Source organism: Psammomys obesus, unplaced genomic scaffold, assembly GCF_907164565.1.
Source record: "Psammomys obesus unplaced genomic scaffold, mPsaObe1.curated_primary_1811, whole genome shotgun sequence".
In the NCBI taxonomy this organism is placed as follows: domain Eukaryota; kingdom Metazoa; phylum Chordata; class Mammalia; order Rodentia; family Muridae; genus Psammomys; species Psammomys obesus.
The window spans coordinates 539472-565623 of record NW_026590561.1 but is presented as its reverse complement, the minus strand read 5'-3'; the positions used below and the strand labels follow the sequence as shown (position 1 = coordinate 565623).

At 40.8% G+C, this 26152-nt stretch overlaps 1 pseudogene; it reads right to left on the bottom strand.

Moving 5' to 3' along the window:
- Positions 1-8460: 8460 nt before the first annotated feature.
- On the bottom strand, positions 8461-24672 carry LOC129677270 (40S ribosomal protein S4-like; annotated as a pseudogene).
- Positions 24673-26152: the final 1480 nt, after the last annotated feature.

The window sequence follows — 26152 nt, the reverse complement described above, 5'->3', positions numbered from 1 at the left end:
GAGGGAGAGAGGGTGGGATTGGGAGGGAATGAGGGAGTGAGCTATAGGTGGGATAAAAAGTGAATAATCTGTCATTAATAAAACAATAAATAAATTAAAAATATGCACAGCTTCTATTTTCTCTCTGCTTCTTATGTTTTCTCAAGGTTGCTTGACACTAGGTGACTTGACTGTTTATCTTTGAGGTGTGTGTGCACGTGTGTGTTCATGTGTATGCATATATGAGCACATGCGTCCTTTGATGATGTTCCTCAGGAGCTGTCTACCTTGTTGTGTTATGTTTTCAAGACATGGCTTCTCAGTGGCCTGGGGTTACCACATGGGATAGAGTAATTGGGCATTGAGCCCCAGAGATCTGCATGTCTGTGCTTCCTCTGTCCTGGAATTAAACACACCTAGCTTTTTATGTGGGCTCTGAGGATTGAATTTAGGTCCTCATGCATTTATCTACAGCATGGATCTACTGATCCATTTACCTAGTTTTGGTTACTTGGCTTTTACACCTGAAAAAAGTCAATACATGTAGGGTGTGTTGGATAGTTGATATCAACTTGACATAAACTAAAGTCATTTGAGAGGAGAGAACCTAAATTGATAAAATGCCTCAATTATATCAGGCTGTAGGCAAGTCTGGGGCATTTTTCTTAATTAGTGATTGATGAGGAAGGTGCCAGCACATTGTAAGTGGTGCCATTCCTGGGCTGGTGTTCCTGAGATCTAAAAACATGCAGGCTGAGCAAGCCAAGGGAAGCAAGCCAGTAAGCAACATTCTTCCATGGTCTCTGCATCAGCTCCTGCCACCAGATCCTAGCCTTGTTTGTGTTCCTGACATGACTTCTTTTGATGATGAAGAGTTATGTGTAAATGTAAGGCAAATAAACCCTTTTCTCCCTAAATTGCTTTTGGTCACGGTGTTGAATCACAGAAATAACAACACTAACTATGACACAGAGCAAGAAGACCTTTAGAGCAATCATTTCTTGGCAAGAAACTTCTGCTTTCCTCTTGTTTCCAGTTTCTCATTAATGGTACCAAAAGTTTCTTTACTGGAAACAGTGCCGCGAAGCAAGCATGAAGACTTGAGTTTGGATACCCAGGATGATTTACATAAAGGCTGGTCATGGCAGCACCTTCTTTCAGCACCAACATTCAGTGGGTGGAAGAGAGGAACACAGGTGGATCTCAAGAGCTTTCTATCTAGCAAGTTGTCTGTCTATCTAGACAGTTTATCCAAAATGGTGAACTCTGGGTTCACTGTGAAACTATGTGTCAAAAATTAAGGTAGAGAAGCATAGAGGAAGATACCCAGTATCAACTTCACACACAGAAACACATGAATACATGAGCACATATATCCTCACATACACATTTGAATACAACAATACTCACACACATGTGCATACATATGATGATTGATAGATGATAGAAATCATCTACTATATGTAGATGATAGATATAGATAGGTAATAGATAGATGAAAGAATAGAAGATAGATATAAAGATAATGGATAGATAATACATGGATATTTAAAAGATAGATCAACATATTAATAGATATGACAAATAACAGATGAGAGAGAAACAGAAAATGAAGTCAAAGAAACAAAGAGAAATTTACAAGCAATATAATTTCCAAGCCATCTTGATCCTGCAGATACTGATGAAACAACCTGTAATACCCTCAGTTTTCCTTCCCACCTGTTTAAAGCCTATCTTTCAGTCAGGCCCTGGATTGATAAACAGAATGGAAGTACACTGTGCTAACTGTGGAATAACATTACGTTTCAGCATTTCTTTTCATTTACATAATATCACAAAATAAATCCCCATAGCTTGCTCCTTTACAACTGTAATTTAAAGATCTTTATAATCTGACTCACCTCAAATACCTTATATCTAGGTGACCTCTTCCCCCTAAGACACTGCTCCTGCCAAAGTTTGAATCTGGAATGTTCTTTGAGATGGTTAGTCTTATTGTCAAGTTCACAGGTTCTAGAATCACTTAGGAGACAAGCCTCTGGTCATGCCTGTGAGGAAGTTTCGAGATTGGGATAGTCAAGCTTAGAAAACCTATCTTCAATGTGAGCAGCACCATCCTATGTGCTGGGGTCCTGAGCTGCATAATGAGGACAGTTAAGACACTGCTCCTTTCAATGAAGATGTTGTGATGCTTGTTTGAAATAATTTCTTTGAGCATGGAGTTTAGATGTGTCAAAGAACTTGCATGGACTAAGGAGGCATAGTAAACGAGTTAATATAGTATGGGTTCAAGCTATCCAGAAGGGGGTTTGTGCCTCAGAAGCAAAGGTGAGAGCCATAGCAGCAGCCACAGTATCATCAACTTAGTACATTCTCCAACTTCTAATTTCCACAAGATGAGGAAGAGCTAGGGGACCCCACATCATGCAGAGAAAGAAGAGCACAGGCAACCTTTATAATAAGACATAAATTTGCAAAGTGTTTGCTTCCAAGGGAGACATTATCTCCATAAAATTGGGTTCTGTGTATATGAATGTTCTTGCATGAGCACGCACACATGATATACATATAAGTGTTGAGATAAGAGGTCAATTTGAGGTGTTGTTCTTCAGAATGACATCCACCTTGTTTGGAAAGGGTGTATTTTTGGCATGTGGTTTACCAATTTTGCTAGTCTGACTGACTAGTGTACCCCAGGAATCCTGCTGTCTCTGCCTCCTCAGAGACAACATTACAACTATGTGCCATCATGCTCTGCTTTCTTTTCTTTTTAAAAATTATTAATTTTATTTTTGATATAATTACAACATTTCACTCTTTCTTTTCCCTCCCTTCAAACACTGTTGTATAATCTTCCTTGCTCTCTTTCAAATTTCTGGCTTCTGTTTTCATTAATTGCTATTACATGTATGTATATGCATATACATATATATTCCTAAATATAAACTGTGCAGGCTTTTTAATGTCACTTGTATGTATGTTTTTCAAGACTGACCATTTGATATTGAATAATCAATTGGTGTGGTTTTCCTTAGAGAAAACTATTTCTACCGTTCTCAGCATTTCTTAGTTGCCTGAAGTTCTTTGTACAGGGTTGAACCTCATTGGCTTTTCCCGGTACTTTAGCATGTCAGTTGGTGTCATTCTTCCTCAGTTCACATTTGGGCAGTCATGTGGGTGAAGTTTTGTGTGTAGCTACTGACATCAGTAGGAGACACAGTCTCATAGAAAACTTTATGATTCTCTGACTCTTAGAATCTTGCTTCCCTTTCTTCCACAATATCCTGTAATCCTTTGGTGCAGGAGAGCTTTGTAGCTGTATATAATGGGACTGGGATCTACAACTCTGTGTTTTGATTGGTTATGGTTTTCTGAAGTGGTCTCTATTTATTCCAAAGAGAAGTGTCCCGGATGAGGGATAAATGAGGGATAAAGAAAGACTACACTTCTCTGTGGGTATAAGTGGTATAAAGAGAAATGTGTGTCCTTAATATGTATGTGTATATATATATATATATATATATATATATATATATATATATATATATATATATATATATATATGTGTGTGTGTGTGTGTGTGTGTGTGTATCAATTAACATGGGGCAGCCCATACTTTTGACTACTGAACGAAAGAAAAAAAAAACAGATCCATGATATACAGTAACATTTGTCAAGTTTGCATTCCACATCATGAGGGAAATGTAACTAGTGCTAGTGAACTCATGGTTATTAGAGGAGAATCTACAACTTCTAACTTACTAAACAGCATAACCCCCCAAAACTATACATGATAAAATTAGCTATATGTAGGCAAAATACTTATACACATTAAAAATAAAAAAATAAATAAATCTTAAAAAACAAATGTATGAAAAACTATGCCTTGTATTTAATTGGCTGTCACAAACTGACATTTACAAGCCTTTTCTTCAGCTTTCTGATGACTAGTACTCATTATATTTAATTCCACCTACTATGTTGTCATTTAAGAATACTTATTCATAGATCCATGAATTGATATCTCAGTGAGTTGGCTGTGAGAGTGTGTCTCCTTGTAGTATCAGAATCTATATTCATAAACTCTTACCAACTGCATGGCTGCCCAAATGTGAACTGGACAAGGCTGACTTCCAGTGATCATGCCAAACTGAATTGGGAAAAGTTCACAAGGCCTCAACCCTACACAATTACAGGTGACGAAGGAATTCTGCAGGCGCCACAATCTTGGGTGAATTATTTTGAAGACTGTCTTTGATCATTACCATAGTTTCTTGTCTCTTTATCTGGCAGCTTCATTTCTGTAAAAATTTTGGATGAGTCACAGTTTGTGCAGCAATATCAAGAAAGGAAAGAAATATCAATTTGGAGCTCTGGGTGGTTTAGACCTTGCCCTTGGTAACATCCATGGGATCTTCCTAATGGAAGTTCAGAATGATAATAGAGTGGAGCAGACAGCAAAGACCATGGGTTTAGGCTTTAATCCAAGGTGAGCAACTCTAGAGTTCTAATCTTCAGGCCATTTACAAAATATGCTGAACCTCAGTTGCCATGGAGACTCATCAGTGCAGTGTGGGCTGCTATATCTTCTTCTGTGAGTAGTAATTGTTGAATGTCATCTAGGCAAAGTACCAATTTCTAGTGGTTGAATGCCATTGGCTCTTAAAATTGGGTTCCATCATTCTAAAAAATTTGGCAAACAGTAGTGGTTAGATGAGTGACAATTTCTCCACCTAAGCCCAAATAGTTACCAACAGCTAAGATTTAAAAGTAGGTTAAGAAGTTTACACATGCACTATTTCTACACATTTTTATGTGTGCATATGTTTATGTAAAATATGTAAATATATATTAGCTATCTTATTATCTAGTTAATTATCTGTCATCTACTATGTAAGTTATGTGTGCATCCTTTTATTCTTCTATCTATCTATCTATCTATCTATCTATCTATCTATCTATCATCTATTTTATCATCTGTCAGCTATGTCTCATCTATCATCTATCTATATATCATCTATCACCTAAGTTATATATTTTATAATTATGATATATTCTATGACTTTATCAATCTATCACTCTAAGTATGTATCATCATATACATATCATATACATGTATGTATATGTACATATGTATGTTTGTAGGTATATATGTATCATCTGTCTTTCCATATATTCATCTAACACATATAATCCATTGTTTTCCATCTATTCATCTACCCATCCATCTGGATAAGGTATTTCCCCTTATCCTCTATTTCTGAGTATGAGACTTTGGTGGCTGTGTCTGAGGCCACAATAACTGATGTTGGATATTTTCTCCTTAACACAATCAGGATCAACCCAGTCTCATTTTTCAGTACTAAGCTTCTAGTCTTGAGACCTCCAGAAGTGGTGAACTCTATCTTTTCTAATTTGACAATGATGATTTTACAAATAAATAAATAAATAACCAGAGAATACTTTGTGTTCAATAAGCTTTTTGGTGTAGCTCTCAGTGAACACAGGTTGAATTGTGATAAGAGGGAAAATTACCTAATTTTTTTTCACTCTCTTTCTCTGAAGCTTTTCATTTTGTTGAATCATCATGCCGAAAGAATCAAATTGGTCTCCTGAAATTATTTCACATAATTGCTTGAAAATAGCTTTCGCAAATGTTGCTGGCTATGAAATGTACGATTTCTCTTTTGAAACCCCCCTTGGTCTGAGTCTTTGCATGATGAGTCAGATAACGCTTTGGCACTGCCAGCTAAGGGCGTGCTCTAAGGATGGCTGTGGCTTAGCATGCCTGTTTAATCAGACAGATAATTTCCTAATGACTCCATGCAAGTATGACTGTGCATTGAAGGATGTGTTGTTCTGCAGACAAATGGCAAGCATATATTTTTACAGCTGGAAAAAAAAGAAGGTAATAACCAGACTGAAAGGAAGAAAATGGCCTATTCAGGGAAGTAATTTTTAAAAGCTTACCATAATATGAATAAATACCCTTCTATTTTTTTGTCCTTGTAGCTTTTGTGTCTTAGCAGTGAAAATGTTTGCTACTTATCTCGGAGTAGCAGATCATAAAATGATCCCATATAAACATATAACAGTCTGAGTTTCCCAGAGTTCAGTGACAGAGAAAAGATGCCTAAAGGTCTAGGGGCCACATGCTACTCCCAGCATGCTTCTTACATGGCCACAACATCAACCTCTAGAGCACTTGCCTTCCTCACTAGTAAGATATGTCTAGGAGCATTTGCTTTTATATTTTCTGGAAGTAATGGGACAACAATGCCTTCCAAGAAGCACAAGGCATCATTGGTGATGATGATGATAATGATGATGATGGTGACAATGGCAATGATGATTTTAGTAAGAAAAAATGGTCAACATAAGCATTCTGATGTGATTCTTACAAGGAATGTGTGGCAGAATTCAGCAAGGTGCAGCTACCATGGCTGTTGTTTGTGTTTATAAAGAAAGTTTTATTGAGACACAGCATGTCAGTGGTTTATATTTTCTCTATATCTATTTTCATGTTATAGTAGTAATATGGAAAGTGGTTTTTAGCAGTACAGAGTGGTACATATGTGTACAGAAGTGGATCCTAATTGTGTGTATGTATGTGCATTCCTGTTCTGCTATGGTGTACTGTCTTAGTTTTTTTTTCATGTCACTGCTTTTTTTTGCTTATATATATATTTTTAATATTAGTTACACTTTATTAATTTATATTCTCAGCCATAACCCCCTCCCTCATTCCCACCCAATCCCACCCTCCCTGTCTCATCTCCTCCCTGCCCCTTTCCAAGTCCACTGATGGGGAGGCCCTCACATATCATCTGACCCTAGCTTATCAGGTTTCTTCAGGACTGGCTGCATTGTCCTCCTCTGTGGCCTAACAGGACTGCTCCTCCCTCAGGGGGTGGGGAAGCCAAAGAGCCAGCCATTGAGTTCATGTCAGAAATAGTCCCTCTTGATTAGTTTCTTTTGGTGTACAGATTGTAATAAGTTGGTTCTATATTATATGTCTATATGAGTGAGTATATACAGTGTTTGTCTTTCTGCTTCTGGGATAGCTCACTCAGGATGATCCTTTCCAGTTCCCACCATTTACCTGAAAATTTCATGATTTTCTTGTTTATTTTTTGTTGCTGAGTAATATTGCATTGTGTATTCCCCTTACTAGGGAACCCACTTGGATACTGAGCTACCGTGGATACTTGGATACTGGGCTACATCTGAGCAGGGGTTCTAGGTTAAATCCATACAGGGTCCTTGGCTGGAGTATCAGTCTCCTAAAAGACCCCTGTACCCAGATATATTTGGTCCTTGTGGAGTTCCTGTCCTCTCCAGATCATTCTAATTCCCTTTTCATTCATATGATTCCCTGCACTCTGCCAAAGGTTTGGTTTTGAGTCTCAGCATCTGTTTTGATACCCTGCTAGGTAGAGGCTTTCAGAGGCCCTCTGTGGTAGGCTCCTGTCCTGTTACTTGTTTTCTCCTCTTCCAATGTCCATCCCATTTGTCTTTCTAAGTGAGGATTGATCATCTTACCTTGGGTCCTCTTTCAAGGAGATGCTCAATGTCCTTAACTATCAGGGAGATGCAAATCAAAAAGACCTTGAGATTTCACCTTTCACCCATCAGAATGGCTAAGATAAAGAACTCAAGTGACAACACATGCTGGAGAGGATGTGGAGAAAGGGGAACCCTCCTCCATTGCTGGTGGGAATGTAAACTTGTACAACCACTTGAGAAGTCAATCTGGTGCTTCCTCAAGATCCAGCCACTCCTAGGCATATAACCAAAAGAAGCTCAAGTACACAACAAGGATATTTGCTCATGTTTGTAGCAGCTTTATTCATAATATCCAGAACCTGGAAACAACCCAGATGTCCATCAACGGAGGAATGGTTATAGAAATTGTGGTACTTTTATACAATTGAATACTATTCAGCAGTTACAAACAAGGAAATCATGAAATTTGCAGGCAAATGGTGGGATCTAGAAAAGATCATCCTGAGTGAGGTATCCCAGAAAGACACACACAGTATATACTCATAAGTGGGTACTAGACCTATTAGATAGAATAACCATACTAAAATCTGTACACCTAAAGAAGCTAAAAAAGAAAGAGGACCTCGGGTAAGATGATCATATTACTATGCTAAAACAACCTGACAAAAAAAAATGTAAAGGAGAATGGGTCTGTTTGGGCTCACAGTTCCAGAGTATATTCAGTCAAGGTGGGGAAGCTTGAGGAGGCAGCTGGTCACATTACATACACAATCAGGAAGCAAAGAGATGAATGACTGTGGCTCAGTTTGTTTTCTCCTATTTATTCTGTCAGTCCTAGATTCCAACCCATGGGATGATACCACCACCTATTATTAAATTTTTTTGTATCATCATGGTGTTTAATCCAGCATGTCACCTAAAAAGGCTTGTAGCAAGAGTACAAACACTTCTCCAGCATGTCTCCTAAAGAACATTTCACTCACTTCTTTGTTTGGCCACCTGCCTCTTGTCTCTCTCTTCAGTAATTGTGAGGTGTTATCCTTTTCTTCAGAGAAGAGAAAGACGTGGTTTGTTGCCCTTGCCAATAACAAAAATGTTAGAAAACAGAGCAGCAAAGCTGTTGCCATTGGCATCTTTCACATGAACCATATCAAAAGAGCCAGGATGGCTTTCTCTGATGGTGACCACACCAATTCTTCCCAAGTTATCATCTCCATTCATCATGCACAGGTTCCCAATGTCAAAACTGATGAACTCAGTTATTTTGACTATATCCAAATTGATCTGAATGGTGTCATTCACATTAATGAGGGGATCAGGGTAGCAAATAGTACAAGCATCATGGGTCACCAGATGTGTGATTACTTTTGTGCCCACAAAGATCTTTCTCACTTTACGTAACTTGTACATAGTGTCCTCAGGTATAATGATGAACAGCATAGTGCTCCTGGGTGTCATAGATCAGACAGAAGTTCTCTCCAGTCTTGTCAGTGCTGATGACATTCATAAACCCAGCAGGGTAGGTTATATCGTTCCTGACTTTGCCATCAATCTTAATGGAGCGCTGCATGCAAATCTTTTTTTACTTTATCTCCAGTCAGAGCATACTTAAGTCTGTTCCTTAGGAAAATGATCAGAGGCGGACATTCTCTCAGCTTGTGAGGGCCAGTGGATGGACAAGGAGCAAACCTGCCAGTGTTTTGGAGCCACTACATGTTCCACATGTTTCTTGGGACCACGAGCTGCACTGGGAACAGAAAGAGACCCAATTTTAGGGTAGTCCTTCCCACTTTATTTAAACCAATCAAGATAATATCTCCCAAGCATGCCCAGATGCTAACCTAATCTAGGTAATCACTCACAGTTGTCCTAAGAGGCTTGTTTGCTTGTTGATTTTAGAGCTTCTCAAGTTTACATCCAATAGTAACCATTCCAGGTCCTGTCAAGATGACATCTAGTATTAACCCTCACATGTAGTAAGTAGAGCTGACTGTATATTCTTTCTGCTATCTCACCTACAAACCTTTGCTTTCTGGTGGTAAGTTAACCAATGGTTCCTCTCCTTGTCTCCAGAAAGTACAAATTGGTTGCTAACAGTGAATTTCCTTGACAAGAATATGTTCAGGAAGAATCATCTATGTCTTCTGGAGCCTCACAGAAACTCTATAATGCTGCCAGGGGTGGATGACAGCACTAGGCAGAGCAGTAAGTAGAATTAGAGTCTTTTGTGAGGCCAAGTGATAATGCATTTAGTTTGGTGACTTTTAACAAGTTGGTCAGCTACCTCTGTAGCCCTAACTTAATGAATTGGAAAGCAGAATGCCTATCACAACATTGGTGTTTCTAAATCTCTCATCTGGAAGAATGTCAGACCTTGAAGGGGCAGACTCTTCTATTAGTGTACCTTCTAAGTGTTCTTTCTGTTTTACCATTGAAAACTTCATGATGAAAAATGCTCATTCCCAGAATCATTCCAGTGCACTATGTTTAAAAGCTCAGCACCCCAAAAGTTGTGTTCCATTCACCCTCTTTATGATACAAGAGGAGCATGCTTGTTTCAGTATGTTCTTGTCCACTGTATTTGAACACATATTTCATGTTTTCAGCTAGATAACTCCAAAAATGTACCTGTCAAGTTTCCTTCTTGAATGAGACCTTAAATTAAAATGAGCATACTCAGAGTTGCACTTCTTTTTAAAAATTGGAGCTATGGGGGGGGGGGATACAAAGTGAATAACGTGTAATTACTAAAAAATTAAAAAGAAAAAAAGAAAAAAAATTATGTGTGTATCTGTTTGTCTACATGTGCATTACATATGTGCAAGTGTCTGAAGAAGCCAGAGGAAGACTTCAGAAACCCTGGAACTGGAGTTAGAGACAGTTGTGAGCCACCTAATGTGGGAAATGGGAACCAAACCCAGTTCCTCTGTAAGAGCAGTCTTACTTAGGTTTTCTATTGCTGTGATGAGACATCATGACCAAAGGCAACTTGTGGAGGAGAAGGTTTATTTAAGCTTACAGTTTGTAGTTTATCATCCAGGGAAGTCAGGGCAGTAACTCAAGTTAGCAACTCTGAGGCAGGAGCTGATGCAGAAGCCCCGAAGGGGTGTTGCTTTACTGGTTTGCTCGGCCTGCTTTCTTAAAGAACCCAGGACAACCAGCCAAGGGATAGCACCACACACATATGGCTGGGCCCTACCTTATCAATAACTAATTTTAAAAAATACCCTATAGTACTGGTTTGTAAAATAATGCTGTGACTCTTTCGTAAAGCTTTTTATGTTTTGGTGATCTCCAACTATAAAATTATTTAATTGCTACTTTATAACTGTAATTCTGCTTCTGTTAGGGATTGTAAAATAAATATAATATATGCAGGATATCTGATAAGTAATCCCTGTGAAAAGGTTCTTCAACTCTACAGGGGCTGTGACCCACAGGTTGAGAACCACTGCTTGCCTACAGCCCAATCTTTTTTTTTCCAAAAATTAAAATATATATATATATATATATATATATATATATACAAAATATTTTTTGGTTTTGTTTCTTTTTTATTACAATTTATTCTCTTTATATCCCCACTGCAGCTCTCTCTCTTGTCTGAGTCCCATCCACCCTCCTTCTTCTCCCACTATGTCCTTTCCCTAGGCCCCTGATAGGGGAGGATCTTCTTCCATTTTATCTGACACTAGCCTATCAAGTCTCATTAAGGCTGGCTGTATCATCTTCCTCTGTGGCCTGGCAAGGCTGCACCCCCCAGGGAGGTGATCAAAGAGTCAGCCACTGAGTTCATATCAGACAGCCTCTGATCCCCTTACTAGGAACCCTACGTAGAAACTGAGCAGCCAATGGGCTTCCTTTGAACAGGGGGTCTAGGTCCTCTCCATACATGGTCCTTAGTTGGAGTATCAGTCTCTGGAGGCCCCACTAGGTTCAGGTATTTTGACTCTGTTTTTTTCCTCGTGGAGTTCCTGTCCCCTCCAGGTCTTTCTATTTATCTCCCTCTTCTTCCATAAGGATTCCGACACTTTGCCCAAAGTTTGGCTATGAGTCTCAGTCTCCTTTGATACTGTGGTGGGTAGAGTCTTTCAGATGTTCTCTTTGGAAGGCTCCTGTCCTGTTCCTTGTCTTCTCCTACTTCTGATGTCCATCCTGTTTGGCCTTCTGAATGGCTACAGCCCAATCTTATAGAGACATTGTTTCAATTGAGGTTCCCTCCTTTCAAATGACTCTAGCTTGTGTCAAGTTGACTTAAGGGTAGCCAGAATAAGCAGCAAGTTCTCTTTAATCACTGAGCAATCTCTTCAGCCCAGAAATGTACTTCTTAAGTGTGTTTAAGGATGCATGTGCTCAGGACACATGCCTTAACTTAGCATGCCTGTCTTTAAAGTGTGTCCCTTTATGAATAAATACCTCTTCCCTGAATAAAATCCCCATAGTTCCTTTGTTCAAGGGGACAGTGCTTTAGGGATAACTCCTATCTTCTCACCTGCTGAAGATAATAATTTTGCAATCTTTTATTGTCTGGTAGTGCTCATTTTGATTTTGTACTCACCAATGTGAGAGTCCATTGATTGAGGTTTCAAGCATTCGATAATATTTCATTTCACTGTTAGGAGTCAATGCTGGTGACCATAGATTCCAAACAGTGTTCCCTCAGAAATCCATGTTGCAACTTAAATATTGCAGGCAATAATATTAAGAGGTGTGAACTTTTTAGTGGCAATTGCATTATGAAGGCATTGATTGCTCTTTGTTCAGTGTGATAGTACTCTAATGAAAGCTCTTACAAAGAGTCTGTGTTGATCTTTTATTTCTTCCATGAAGTTTTCCCTGCAGAGGAGTCTGTAGGAAGCCATCGTAGGGGAAGTGAGAAGCCAGTATCACATACTAAGTTGGATAGTATCTCCACCTTTCAGAACTGTGACAAATATGCTTATTGTTCTGTTATTCCCCCTCGAGGATTTTATTATACCAATTCAAAAGACAAAGATAGACATCTTAGAAATTATGATTTTTTTCTTTTTTTAATATTTTTATTATTATTATTTTTAAATTTTATTTTTTTTATTAATTACACTTTATTCATTTTGTATCCCCCCATAAGCCCCTCTCTCCTCCCCTCCCCTCTCTACATGCATGCCCCTCCCCAAGTCCACTGATAGGGGAGATTCTCCTCTCCTTTCTAATCTTAGTCTATCAGTTCTCATCAAAAGTGGCTGCATTGTCCTCTTTTGTGGCCTGGTAAGGCTGCTCCCACCTCAGGGGGAGGTGATCAAAGAGCAGGCCAATCAGATTATGTCAGAGGCAGTCCCTCTTCCCATTACTATGTAACCCACTTGGACACTGAACTGCCATGGGCTACACCTGTGCAGGGGTTCCAGGTCATCTCCACGAATAGTCCTTGGTTGGAGTATGAGTCTCTGGGAAGTTCCCTGTGTTCAAATTTTCTTGTTCTGTTGCTCTCCTTATGGAGTTCCTGTCCTCTCCAGCTCTTACTATTTCCCACTTCTTACATAAAATTTCATTCACTCTGCCTGACAGTTGGCCATCAGGCTCAGCATCTGCTTTGATAGTCTGCAGGGCAGAGGCTTTCAGAGGCCCTCTGTGATAGGTTCCTAGTTTGATTCCTATTTTATTCTTCTGGCTTTCAGAGGCCCTCTGTAACAAGTTCCTAAGTTGTTTCCTATTTTCTTCTTCTTCTGATGTCCATCCTCTTTGCCTTTCAGGTGAGGATTGAACATTTTAGTTAGGGTCCACTCTCTTGCTTAGTTTCTTTAGATGCACAGATTTTAGTGGGTTTGTCCTATGTTGTATGTCTATATGAGTGAGTATATACCATGCGTGTCTTTTTGCTTCTGGGACAACTCACTCAGGATGATCCTTTCCAGGTCCCACCATTTACTTGCAAATTTCATGATTTCCTTATTTTTCATTGCTGAGTAATATTCCATTGTATAGATGTACCACAATTTCTGCATCCCTTCTTCAGTTGAGGGGCATCTGGGCTATTTCCAGCTTCTGGCTATTACAAATAAAGCTGCTACAAACATGGTTGAGCAAATGTCCTTTTTGTGTACTTGAGCCTCTTTTGGGTATATGCCTAGGAGTGGTATGGCTGGATCTTGAGGAAGCACTATTCCTAGTTGTCTGAGAAAGTGCCAGATTTATTTCCAGAGTGGTTGTACCAGTTTACATTCCCACCAGCAGTGGAGAAGGGTTCCCCTTTCTCCACAACCTCTCCAGCATGTGTTGTCCCTTGAGATTTTCATCTTGGCCATTCTGATGGGTGTAAGGTGAAATCTCAGGGTTGTTTTGATTTGCATTTCCCTAATGGCTAATGAGGTTGAGCGTTTCTTTAAGTGCTTCTCTGCCATTCGATATTCCTCTACAGAGAATTCTCTCTTTAGCTCTGTTCCCCATTTTTTAAGTGGATTACTTGGTTTATTGTTTTCAGCTTGTTTAGTTCTTTATATATATTGGATATGAGTCCTCTGTCAGATAAAGGGTTGGTGATGATTCTTTCCCAATCTGTAGGCAGTCGCTTTGTTTTGATGATGGTGTCCTTTGCCTTACAGAAGCTTTTCAATTTCATCAGGTCCCATTTATTGATTGTTGCTCTTAGAGCCTGTGCTGTTGGTGTTCTGTTCAGGAAGTTTTCTCCTGTACCAATGAGTTCTAGGGTATTCCCCACTTTTTTTTCTAGCCGATTTAATGTGTCTGGTTTTATGTTGAGGTCTTTGATACACTTGGACTTCAGTTTTGTGCAGGGTGATAAGTATGGATCTATTTTTATTTTTCTACATGTAGACATCCAGTTGGACCAGCACCATTTGTTGAAGATGCTATCTTTTTTTCCATTTTATGGTTTTGGCATCTTTGTCAAAAATCAGGTGTCCGTAAGTGTGTGGGTTTATTTCTGGGTCTTCTGTTCGATTCCATTGATCCACCATTCTGTTTCTATGCCAGTACCATGCAGTTTTTATAACTGTTGCTGTATAGTACAGCTTGAGATCAGGGATGGAGATACCTCCAGAAGATCTTTTATTGTAGAGGATTGTTTTAGCAATTCTCGGTTTCTTGTTATTCCATACGAAGTTGAGAATTTTTCTTTCCAGGTCTGTAAAGAATTGTGTTGGCAATTTGATGGGAATTGCATTAAATCTGTAGATTGCTTTTGGTAAGATGGCCATTTTTACTATGTTAATCCTGCCAAGCCATGAGCATGGGAGATCTTTCCATCTTCTCATATCTTCCTCTAATTCTTTCTTCAGAGACTTGAAATTTTTTTCATACAAGTCTTTGACTTCCTTGGTTAGGGTTACACCAAGGTACTTTATGTCATTTGTGGCTTTTGTGAATGGTGTTGTTTCTCTAATTTCATTCTCAGCCCTTTTGTCTTTTGTATACAGGAGTGCTACTGATTTTTTTGAGTTAATTTTGTATCTGGCCACTTTGCTGAAGGTGTTTATCAGCTGTAGGAGTTCCCTGGTATAGTTTTTGGGGTCACTCAGGTATACTATCATATCATCTGCAAATAGTGATAATTTGACTTCTTCCTTTCTCATCTGTATCCCCTTGATCTCCTTCAACTGTCTTATTGCTCTAGCAAGAACTTCCAGCACTATGTTGAAGAGATATGGAGAGAGTGGGCAGCCTTGTCTTGTCCCTGATTTCAGTGGGATTGCTTTAAGTTTCTCTCCATTCAGTTTGATGTTGGCTATAGGCTTGCTGTATATCACCTTTACTATGTTTAGATATGTGCCTTGTATCCCTGATCTCTCCAGTACTTTAAACATGAATGGATGTTGGATTTTGTCAAATGCTTTTTCAGCATCTAGGGAGATTATCATGTGGTTTTTTTCTTTCAGTTTGTTAATATGGTGGATCACATTGATGGATTTCCGTATATTGAACCACCCCTGCATACCTGGGATGAAGCCTACTTGGTCATAGTGGATAATATCTTTGATGTGTTCTTGGATTCGGGTTGCAAGTATTTTGTTAAGTATTTTTGCATCAATGTTCATAAGGGAGATTGGCCTGAAATTCTCTTTTTTGTTGAGTCTTTGTGAGGTTTAGGTACCAAGGTGATTGTGGCTTCATAGAATGAGTTTGGTAATGTTCCTTCTGTTTCTATTTTGTGGAATAGTTTGAAGAGAATTAGAGTTAGCTCTTCTTTGAAGGTCTGTTAGAATTCTGCGCTGAAGCCATCTGGTCCTGGGCTTTTTTTGGATGGGAGTCTTTTGATGACCACTTCTATTTCTTTGGGGGATATAGGACTATTTAATTGATTTACCTGGTCCTGATTCAGCTTTGGCAAGTCAAATCGATCAAGAAAATTGTCCATTTCATTTAGATTTTCAAATTTTGTGGCATATAGACTTTTGAAGTAAGTCCTAATGATTGTTTGGAATTCCTCAGTGTCTGTAGTTATGTCCCCCTTTTCATTTCTGATTTTGTTGATTTGGGTGATGTCTCTCTGCCTTTTAGTTAGCTTGGCTAAGTGTTTGTCGATCTTGTTGATTTTCTCAAAGAACCAGCTCTTGGTTTCATTGATTCTTTGAATTGTTTTATTTGTTTCTAATTGATTGATTTCAGCCCTGAGTTTGATTATTTCCAGCCGTCTACTCCTTTTTGGTGTGTCTGCTTCTTCTTTTTCTAGGGTTTTTAAGTCGGCCATTAAGTTGCTTGAATGAACTGTCTCGAATTTCTTCTTGAAGGCACTTATTTCTATGAACTTTCCTCTTAGCACTGCTTTCATTGTGTCCCACAAGTTTGGGTATGTTGTGTCTTCATTTTCATTGAGTTCTAGAAAGGCTTTAATTTCTTTCTTTATTTCCTCCCTGACCCAGCTGTCATTTAGTAACAAGTTGTTCAGTTTCCATGTGTGTGTAGGCTTTTTGCTATTTCTGTTGTTGTTGAAGTCCAGCTTTATTCCATGGTGATCAGACAGGATACAAGGGATTATTTCACTCTTCTTGTATCTGTTGAGGCTTGCTTTGTGACCAACTATATGGTCTATTTGGAGAAGGTTCCATGAGGTGCTGAGAAGAAGGTAAATTCTTTTGTTTTTGGGTGTAAAGTTCTGTAATGTCTGTTAGGTCCATTTGATTCATGACCTCTGTCAGAGACATTGTTTCTTCGTTTAATTTCTGTTTTGTTGACCTGTCGTTTGTTGAGAGTGGGGTGTTGAAGTCTCCCACTATTAATGTGTGGGGATCTATATGTGGTTTAAATTTTATCAATGTTTCTTTTACAAATGTGGGTGCTCTTGTATTTGGGGCATAGATGTTCAGGATTGTGATGTCTTCCTGGTGGAATTTTCCCTTGATGAGTATGAAGTGTCCTTCCTCATCTCTTTTTATTAATTTTGGTTGAAAGTCTATTTTATCAGATATTAGAATGGCTACTTCTGCTTGCTTCTTGGGTCCATTTGCTTGGAAAGTTGTCTTCCAACCTTTTACCCTCAGGTAATGTCTATCTTTGTGTCTTAGGTGTGTTTCTTGTATGCAACAGATTGCTGGGTTTTGTTTATGTATCCATTCTGTTAATCTGTGTCTTTTTACTGGAGAGTTGAGTCCATTGATGTTAAGAGAGATTAATGACCAGTGGCTGTTAGATCCTTTGATTTTGATGTTGGCTGTGTTCATAAGGTTGTGTGCTTGGTTGCTTTTTGTTTTGCTGTAGTAAGGTTAATTATTTCCTGTGTTTTCCTGACAGAAGCTAATTTTCTTGGGTTGTATTTTCCCTTCCAGTGTCTTCTGTAATGCTGGATTTGTGTGTAGGTATTGTTGAAATTTGTTTTTGTCATTGAATATCTTGTTTTCTCCGTCTATGAGGACTGAGAGCTTTGCAGGGTATAGTAGCCTGGGTTGACATCCGTGTTCTCTTAGGGTCTGCATGATATCTGTCCAGGCCCTTCTGGCTTTCATAGATTCTGTTGAAAAGTCAGGTGTGATTCCAATGGGTTTACCATTGTATGTTACTTGGCCTCTTTCCCTTGCAGCTTTTAGTATTTTTTCTTTGTTCTGTATACTTACTGTTTTGATTATTATGTGGCGGGAGGATTTTCTTTTCTGGTCAAATTTGTTGGGTGTTCTGTAGGCCTCATGTATCCTTATTGGCTTCTCCTTTAACTTGGGGAAATTTTCTTCAATGATTTTGTTGAAAATATTTTCTGGGCCTTGGAGAAGGGAGTCTTCTTTTTCCTCTATTCCTATTATTCTTAGGTTTTGTCTTTTCATATTGTCTTGGATTTCTTGGACGGTCTGTGTCAGGAATTTTTTGGATTTAACATTTTCTTTGACAGATACATCGATTTCTTCCATGGTATCTTCTACACCTGAGATTCTTTCTTCCATTTCTTGTATTTTGTTGGTTATGCTTACCTCTGTAGTTCCTGTTTTCTTCCCTAAATTCTTCCTTTCCATTATTTTCTCCATTTGTGTTTTCTTTAATTTTTCTAGTTCTATCTTCAGGTCTTGAGTTGTTTTGTTTACTTCCTTCACCTGTCTGCTTGTATTTTCCTCTTTTTCTTTTAGTTCCTTCAACTCTGTCTCTTTGATTTCTTTCAGTGATTTAATTATTTCTTCTCTGAAGGCCACAAGCTGTTTGGCTGCATCTTCCCGTATTTCTTCAAGGATGGCCCTAATCTGCTTGTCTTTATCTTCCTCCATTTCTTTACGGATAGCCATGATCTGTTTGGTTTTATCTTCCTCTAATTCTTTATGTATTTTATTTGTTTCCTCTATTATCCTCTTCATCAACATAGATGTAAGGTCATCTTCTTGATTTTCTATTATGCTGCATTGTTCAGGGCTGTTCACCTCTGGATGGCTGGTTTCTGGAGATGCCATATTGCTCTGTCTTTTGTTGGTTGAGCCTTTACGCTGACCTCTACCCATTGGGCTGATTTAGGTGTTGGCTGTTAGTTTCTGTGCTTCCTGGAGTCCTGAGGTAGGGAGTATCCCCTTGCCCGGAAGATGATTTTTCCTGAAGGAGTCCTTCTCTGCTTTTTGGTTATGGTCACTGTATGGTCAGTGTTTCTCCGGAGTTGCCACTGCTCACCTCAGGTTTATAGCCCTGTGTAGTAGCTGTGGTTTATGTTAGGCAGGAGGGGATCTCCTCTTACCCATAGAATTTCTCAAGACAGCTGCCCCACTGCTGGATTACTTGTTATAAATTTAGTGTGCTGCTGCTCACTAAATTTCCATGTACAGTCCTCTGGAAGAAACTGCTAATTCCCTAGCTGTGGGGTTTTCTCACAACAGGGAACCTCAGTCTGTTATCCTGGGGTGCACAGTTCTGTCCGGGAAAGGGGGAGGTGCACTCAACAAGTCTCTGGGCCAGAGGCTGATTGCTCTGCTCTGGACCTGGAGAATGTGCACCTAGGTTGAGTTGGCGCCTGGGGGCACTGTTCTGTTCTGTTGGCTGGGTGCCTCACTCTGGATCAGAAGCTGTGTGTCTCTGTCTGGGATGGCAGCTGCAGGCACTGCTCTGGTCCAGACGCTGTGGGTGCAGCCCTCTTGAAAAACCAGAGATTCCCACAGTTTTGACAGTCTAGCTAGGAATAACTGGTTGATCCTTGGCAGAGTATCTGAGGGCTGCTGTAATGGCTCTCTGGCTTTTGTAGGTCTGAGGATGCAGCTGTGTGTCCCAGTGCCCTAGGGGCACTCAATAATGGCGGCAGAGCACAGTGCTCCTGCTTGTACTAGAGTCTGCGTGAGTCCAGGAAGTGTTTTGGTGCTGGGTGTCCTAAGAGTTAGAGCTGCTGACCCCCTCCGCTGGGGGTTTCCTCCTGCCAGAGACACGCAGTCTTTGCTTTGGGGACCGCTGTTCTGTCTGGGGTGGTGAGTAGAACCCACAGGCACAGATGCCCACTTGTGGCTCCACTTTTCTGGCCGTTCGGAACCTTGGCGGCTCCCTAAACTGGGTAATTTTCCCTAGCCCGTTTCGGGGTGGGGATGTCAGCTGAGTGCTCTGAGATCAGAGCCGTTTCCCTCCCTGTGGGTTTGCACCTGCCAGTGAAATGCAGTCTTGATGCCTGGTGCCCTGGTGCCCTGGTGCTTACAGTTCTATCTGAGGCGGTGAAGCAGGCTCGCAGGCAGGGCTCCGTGCAGGCGCCTGGGTCCCGGCTTTGGGTCCAGGCTGGCTCTTGGGGCACCCGCGGAACCCGAGTCTTTTCCAGGGGATGTCTGGGTAACCTGAGGTCGGTCCCAATTGTTTCCTGCTCTGTGGGGTTATCTCTCGACTGGGAAATCCAGTCTGTGGTGTTGTGGGCCCACAGTTCAGTCTGGGACAGTGAGCAGATCACGCTGGCATGTAGCTCTGGGCTGGCAACCAAGCGCCTGGCAGAACCAGGATCTCTTCCATGGTTTAGCCTGGTGAGTTCAAGCTGATTGAATCCCTCACCGTGGGGTATCCTCTCACCTGTGAAACACACTCACTTGTGTTTTATGGCCGCGAGTTCTGATTGCTGGTCACTGTGACAATCCTGCTGTGCTGCTCCTCAGAATGAGAGTCCTCCTGGTGCCGCCATCTTGCCCCGCCTCTTCGCATATAGACTTTTGAAGTAAGTCCTAATAATTTTTTGGATTTCCGCAGTGTCTGTAGTTATGTCCCCCTTTTCATTTCTGATTTTGTTGATTTGGGTGGTGTCTCTCTGCCTTTTAGTTAACTTGGCTAAGGATTTGTCGATCTTGTTGATTTTCTCAAAGAACCAGCTCTTGGTTTCATTGATTCTTTGAATTGTTTTATTTGTTTCTAATTGATTGATTTCAGCCCTGAGTTTGATTATTTCCAGCCGTCTACTCCTTTTTGGTGTGTCTGCTTCTTCTTTTTCTAGGGTTTATAAGTGAGCCATTAAGTTGCTTGAATGAGCTGTCTTGAATTTTTTTCTTGAAGGCACTTAGTGCTATGAACTTTCCTCTTAGCACTGCTTTCATTGTGTCCCACAAGTTTGGGTATGCTGTGTCTTCATTTTCATTGAGTTCTAGGAAGACTTTAATTTCTTTCTTTATTTCTTCCCTGACCCAGCTGTCATTTAGTAACAAGTTGTTCAGTTTCCATGTGTGTGTAGGCTTTTTGCTATTTCTGTTGTTGTTGAGGTCCAGCTTTATTCCATGATGATCAGACAAGATACAAGGGGTTATTTCAATCTTCTTGTAACTGTTGAGGCTTGCTTTGTGACCAACTATATGGTCTATTTTGGAGAAGGTTCCATGAGGTGCTGAGAAGAAGGTAAATTCTTTTGTTTTTAGGTGTAAAGTTCTGTAATGTCTGTTAGGTCCAATTGATTCATGACCTCTGTTAGAGGCATTGTTTCTTTGTTTAATTTCTGTTTTGTTGACCTGTCCTTTGTTGAGAGTGGGGTGTTGAAGTCTCCTACTATTAATGTGTGGGGATCTATATGTGGTTTAAATTTTATCAATGTTTCTTTAACAAATGTGGGTGCTCTTGTATTTGGGTCATAGATGTTCAGGATTGTAATGTCTTCCTGGTGGAATTTTCCCTTGATGAGTATGAAGTGCCCTTCCCCATCTCTTTTCATTAGTTTTGGTTGAAAGTCTATTTTATCAGATATTAGAATGGCTACTCCTGCTTGCTTCTTCGGTCCATTTGCTTGGAAAGTCGTCTTCCAACCCTTTACCCTCAGGTAATGTTTATCTTTGTGCCTTAGGTGTGTTACTTGTACGCAACAGATTGCTGGGTTTTGTTTACGTATCCATTCTGTTAATCGGTGTCTTTTTATTAGAGAGTTGAGTCCATTGATGTTGAGAGAGATTAATGACCAGTAGCTGTTAGATCCTTTGATTTTGACGTTGGCTGTGTTCATAAGGTTGTGTGCTTGGTTGCTTTTTGTTTTACTGTAGTAAGGTTAATTATTTCCTGTGTTTTCTTGAATGTAGCTAGTTTTCTTGGGTTGTATTTTCCCTTCTAGTGTCTTCTGTAATGCTGGATTTGTGGGTAGGTATTGTTGAATTTTGTTTTTGTCATTGAATAGCATGATTCCTCTGTCTATGAGGACTGAGAGCTTTGCAGGGTATAGTAGCCTGGGCTGACATCTGTGTTCTCTTAGGGTCTGCATGATATCTGTCCAGGCCCTTCTGGCTTTCATAGTCTCTGTTGAAAAATCAGGTGTGATTCTAATGGGTTTGCCATTGTATGTTACTTGGCCTTTTTCCCTTGCAGCTTTTAGTATTTTTTCTTTGTTCTGTATACTTACTGTTTTGATTATTATGTGGTGAGAGGATTTTCTTTTCTGGTCAAATTTGTTGGGTGTTCTGTAGGTCTCATGCATTCTTATTGGCCTCTCCTTTAACTTGGGGAAATTTTCTTCAATGATTTTGTTGAAAGTATTTTCTTGGCCTTGGAGAAGGGAGTCTTCTTTTTCCTCTATACCTATTATTCTTAGGTTTTGTCCTTTCATATTGTCTTGGATTTCTTGGACGGTCTGTGTCAGCAGTTTTCTGGATTTAACATTTTCTTTGACAGATACATCGATTTCTTCCATTGTATCTTCTACACCTGAGATTCCTTCTTCCATTTCTTGTATTCTGTTGGTTATGCTTACCTCTGTAGTTCCTGTTTTCTTCCCTAAATTCTCCCTCTCCATTATTTCCTCCATTTGTGTTTTCTTTAATTTTTCCAGTTCTATCTTCAGGTCTTGAGTTGTTTTGTTTACTTCTTTCACCTGTCTGATTGTACTTTCCTTTTTTTCTTTTAGTTCCTTCAACTCTGTTTCTTTTATTTCATTCAGTGCTTTAAGCATTTCCTTTGTAAACACCATAAACTGTTTGGCTGCAACTTCCTCTATTTCTCTATGGATGACAATATTATGTTTGAGTTTATCTTCCTCTATGTCTTTATGTATCTTATTTTTTTCTCTGTTATCATCTTCATGAGCATAGTTGTTATGTCATCTTCTTGTATTTCAGTTATGCTGGGGTGTCTAGGGCTACTTGCCCTTGGGTAACTGGGTTCTGGAGATGCCATATTGCTCTGTCTTTTGTTGCTTGAGCTTTACACTGGCCGCTACCCATTGTGCTATCTTAGGTGTTTGGGGTTATTTTCTTGTGGTTCCTGGGGATCCTGTGGTGGAGAGAATCCCCTTGGCAGAAAGCTGGTTTTTCCTGAAGGAAGTCTTCTCAGCTTTTTGGGTATAGTCCCTGGATGGCTGGTGTTTTTTCAGGAGTTGCTGCTGCTCACCTCAGGGATAGAAACCTGAGTGGTAACTGTGGTATTTGTTAGTTGAGAGGGTTCTCCTCTCACCCAGGGAAGTCCTGAAGACAGCTACCCTGTTTCTGGGTTTCTTTCTCTAAATTTAATGATCAGCTGCTGTGACCCAGTTCTACATCTGGACGCGCAGCAACTGTTTGTGCCTGTGTGTAGAGCACAGCTGAGTGATGGCGGCTCGACCCCCCCCCCCCCCCCCAGTCTGCGAGACTTTTTCCAGGGAACGCTTGGGTGATTTAAGTCAGTACAGTTTCCTTCCTTCCTTGTGGATTCTCTGGAGACAGAGACTCCCAGTCTCTTTTTTGCCCTGGGGCGCACCACTCAGTCTCCACCAGCTAGCTAGCTGGTGCGCAGAAACTGCCTGTGTCTGCCTTTCCAGCATTTGGGAGCCTGGGCGTGTGCCTAAACTGGGTAATTTTCCCGAGACCTTTTCGGGGTGGGGGTGTCAGCTGAGTGCTCTGAGATCAGACCAGCCGTTTCCCTCCCTGTATGTTTGCACCGGACAGTGAAACGCAGTCTCTGGTGCCCTGGTGCCCACAGTTCTATCTGAGGCAGTGAATCAGGTGCGCAGGCAGGGCTCTGTGCAGGTGCCTGGGTCCCTGGCTCTGGCTCTGGGCTGGCTCCTGGGGTCCCCGCGGAACCCGAGTCTTTTCCAGGGGATGTCTGGGTGACCTAAGGTCGGTTCCAATCATTTCCTGCACCGTGGGGTTATCTCTCGACTGAAAATCCCAGTCTCTGATAGTGCGGTGCGCACGGTTCAGTCTGGGACCGTGACCAGAGACACTGGCGTGTGGCTCTGGGCTGGAGGCCAAGTGTCTGGTGGAACCAGGATCTCTTCTGCAGTTTAGCCGGGTGAGTTAAAGCTGATTGAATCGCCCACCATGGGGTATCCTCTCACCTGGGAAACACAATCGCCTATGTTTTATGTGTGCGAGTTCTGATTGCTGGTCACTGTGCCGATCCTGCTGTGCTGCTGGTCAGAATGAGAGTCCTCCTGGAACCGCCATCTTGCCCCCAAAATTATGAATTTTAAAATTCTTGCAATAGGATCCTAACTTGCATTAGGTTCTTACCTTAAAATTAAATTGCACACATGTATGTGTGTGTGTGTGTGTGTGTGTGTGTGTGTGTGTGTGTGCGTACAACTTGTGGAAGTCAGATCTCTACTTTACCTTGTGGATTCCAGGGATCAAACTCAGATTATCATTGCTTGGTGACAAGTTCTTTTATTTACTGAGCTATGTCTCTGATCCCTACAAATGAACAGTTTTTCTGAAAAAGAGATATTAGTTAGCTACAGCTGCCAACTTGACACAGCACAGAATCATTTGAGGAATTCTCAACTGGGGACCACCCAGAATAGAGTGGTCTGTGGTTAATGTCCTGGAAGAATTGTCTTGATTAATATTGATAATTGGTCTCTGTCCGCTGTGGGCAGAGACATCCCTAGGCTGGTGATCCTAGGTGGTATAAAAAAGATCACTGGGCAGAAAGCCAGAGAACAAGCCAGTAAGCAACGATATAACATGGTTCCAGCCTCTGTTCCTGCTCCAACTTGCCTCAATGATGGACTGTCACCTGGATGAATAAATCAAATGGCTCCTTCTTTTGTCACCAAGTTGCTTTTGTTCACAGTATCTATCACAACAAGAGAGAGCAAACAAAAACACCACACAAGGGCTATTTTGCTTAATGTCTATGGAACAAGAGAGATTAAAATGAAAAACAGGCTCCTTTGAAGGATGAGGTTTTTCTAGAGAGTGCAAGCATATCACTCATACACAAGGGAAAGAAAGAGATCCAAAAGAGTCTGGCTGTATTTTCTGTTTGGTTCATACCTCTAAATCAGAGAAAATTAGCTTACCTGGAGGGCTCAATCATATCAAGAAGACTCAGGAAATTCCCAGTTATATCATCAAACCTTTTCAGACCTTCTTGCCTCCCCATACTGCAAGTAACATATGGACTTCCTAGTTATTTGGGTTTATATTTTCTTTTTCAAAAGTTTATTAATTTATTCACTTTACATTCTGATCACAGCCCCCTCCCTCCCCCTTCTTCCTTTCATCTCTGTCTCATCCTCCTACTTTCTTCCCCCTTTCCCCCTCTCCATCTCAGAAAAGAGGAGCCCACACCCACCAACTCACCCCTACAATCAAGTTGTATCAGGGTTAAGTGCATCATCTTCCCTTGAAGCCAAACAAGGCAGCCCAGCTAGGGGAAAATGATCAAATAGCAGGCAACAGAGTCCATGTCAGATACAACCTCTGCTCCAATTGCTAGGGGATCCACATGAAGACCAAGTTGCCCATCAGTTACAGATGTGTTGCGGGCCTAGGTTCAGTCCATGCATGCTTTTTTGTTGGTGGTTCAAGCTCTGTAAGCCTACTTGGGGCTAGGTTAGTTTACTGTGTTGGTCTTCTTGGGGTGTCCTTGACCCCTCCAAGAACTTCTGTCCTTTCCCCCACTCTTCCACAAGACTCCTGAAGCTCCGCCTAATGTTTGGCTGTCTCAGCATCTGATTTGAACTGCTGCTGGGTTGAACCTCTCAGAGGACAGTTATGCTAGGCTCCTGTCTGCAAGCATAGCAGAGTATCATTAATAGTGTCAGGGGTTAGCTCTCTTCTATAGTGTGGGTCTCAGGTTGGAGTTGGGCCAGTTAATGTTTGGCCATTCCCTCAATCCTTGCTCCATCTTTATCCCTGCATATCTTGTAGGCAGGCTAAATTTTGAGTGGAAAGTTTTGTGGGTGGGTTGGTGTCCCTCTCCCTACACTGGAAGCTCTGCCAAGCAGAAGTTGGCCACTTCAGTCTCAATATTTCCTGCTACTGGGAGTCCCAGCTAGAGTCACCCACATATCTTCCCATGAGCCTACCCTGCTTGCTGGGGGTCTCCAGCTTGTTCCAGAGATGCCCCTCATCCCCAATCAGTTTCCCTTCTCTCTACAAGCCTTCTCACTTCTTACTCCACCTCTCCTCCCACCTGATCCCCACCTTTGTTCCTTTTCCCACCCCCTCTCCCAACCAGTCTTCTCTCTTCATCCACATTCGATGTCTAATTTATTTCCCCTTCTGAGGGAGACTCAAGTATCCTCCCTTTGGCTCTCTTTGTTACTTTGCTTCTCTGGGTCTGTGGACTGTAGAATGATACTGTACTATATGGCTAATATTCACTTATAAGTGAGTATATACCATATTAATCGTTCTGGGTCTGGGTTATCTTATTTTAGTTCTATCCATTTGCTGAAAATTACATGATTTCCTTGTTTGTAATATCTTAGTAGTATTCCATTTTGTAAATGTGCCACAATTTCTGTATTCATTCCTCAGTTGAGGGACACCTAGGTTGTTTCCAGAGTCTGGCTATTATGAACAAAGGTGCTATGAACATGGTTGAGCAGGTATCATTGTGGTATGGTGGAACATAT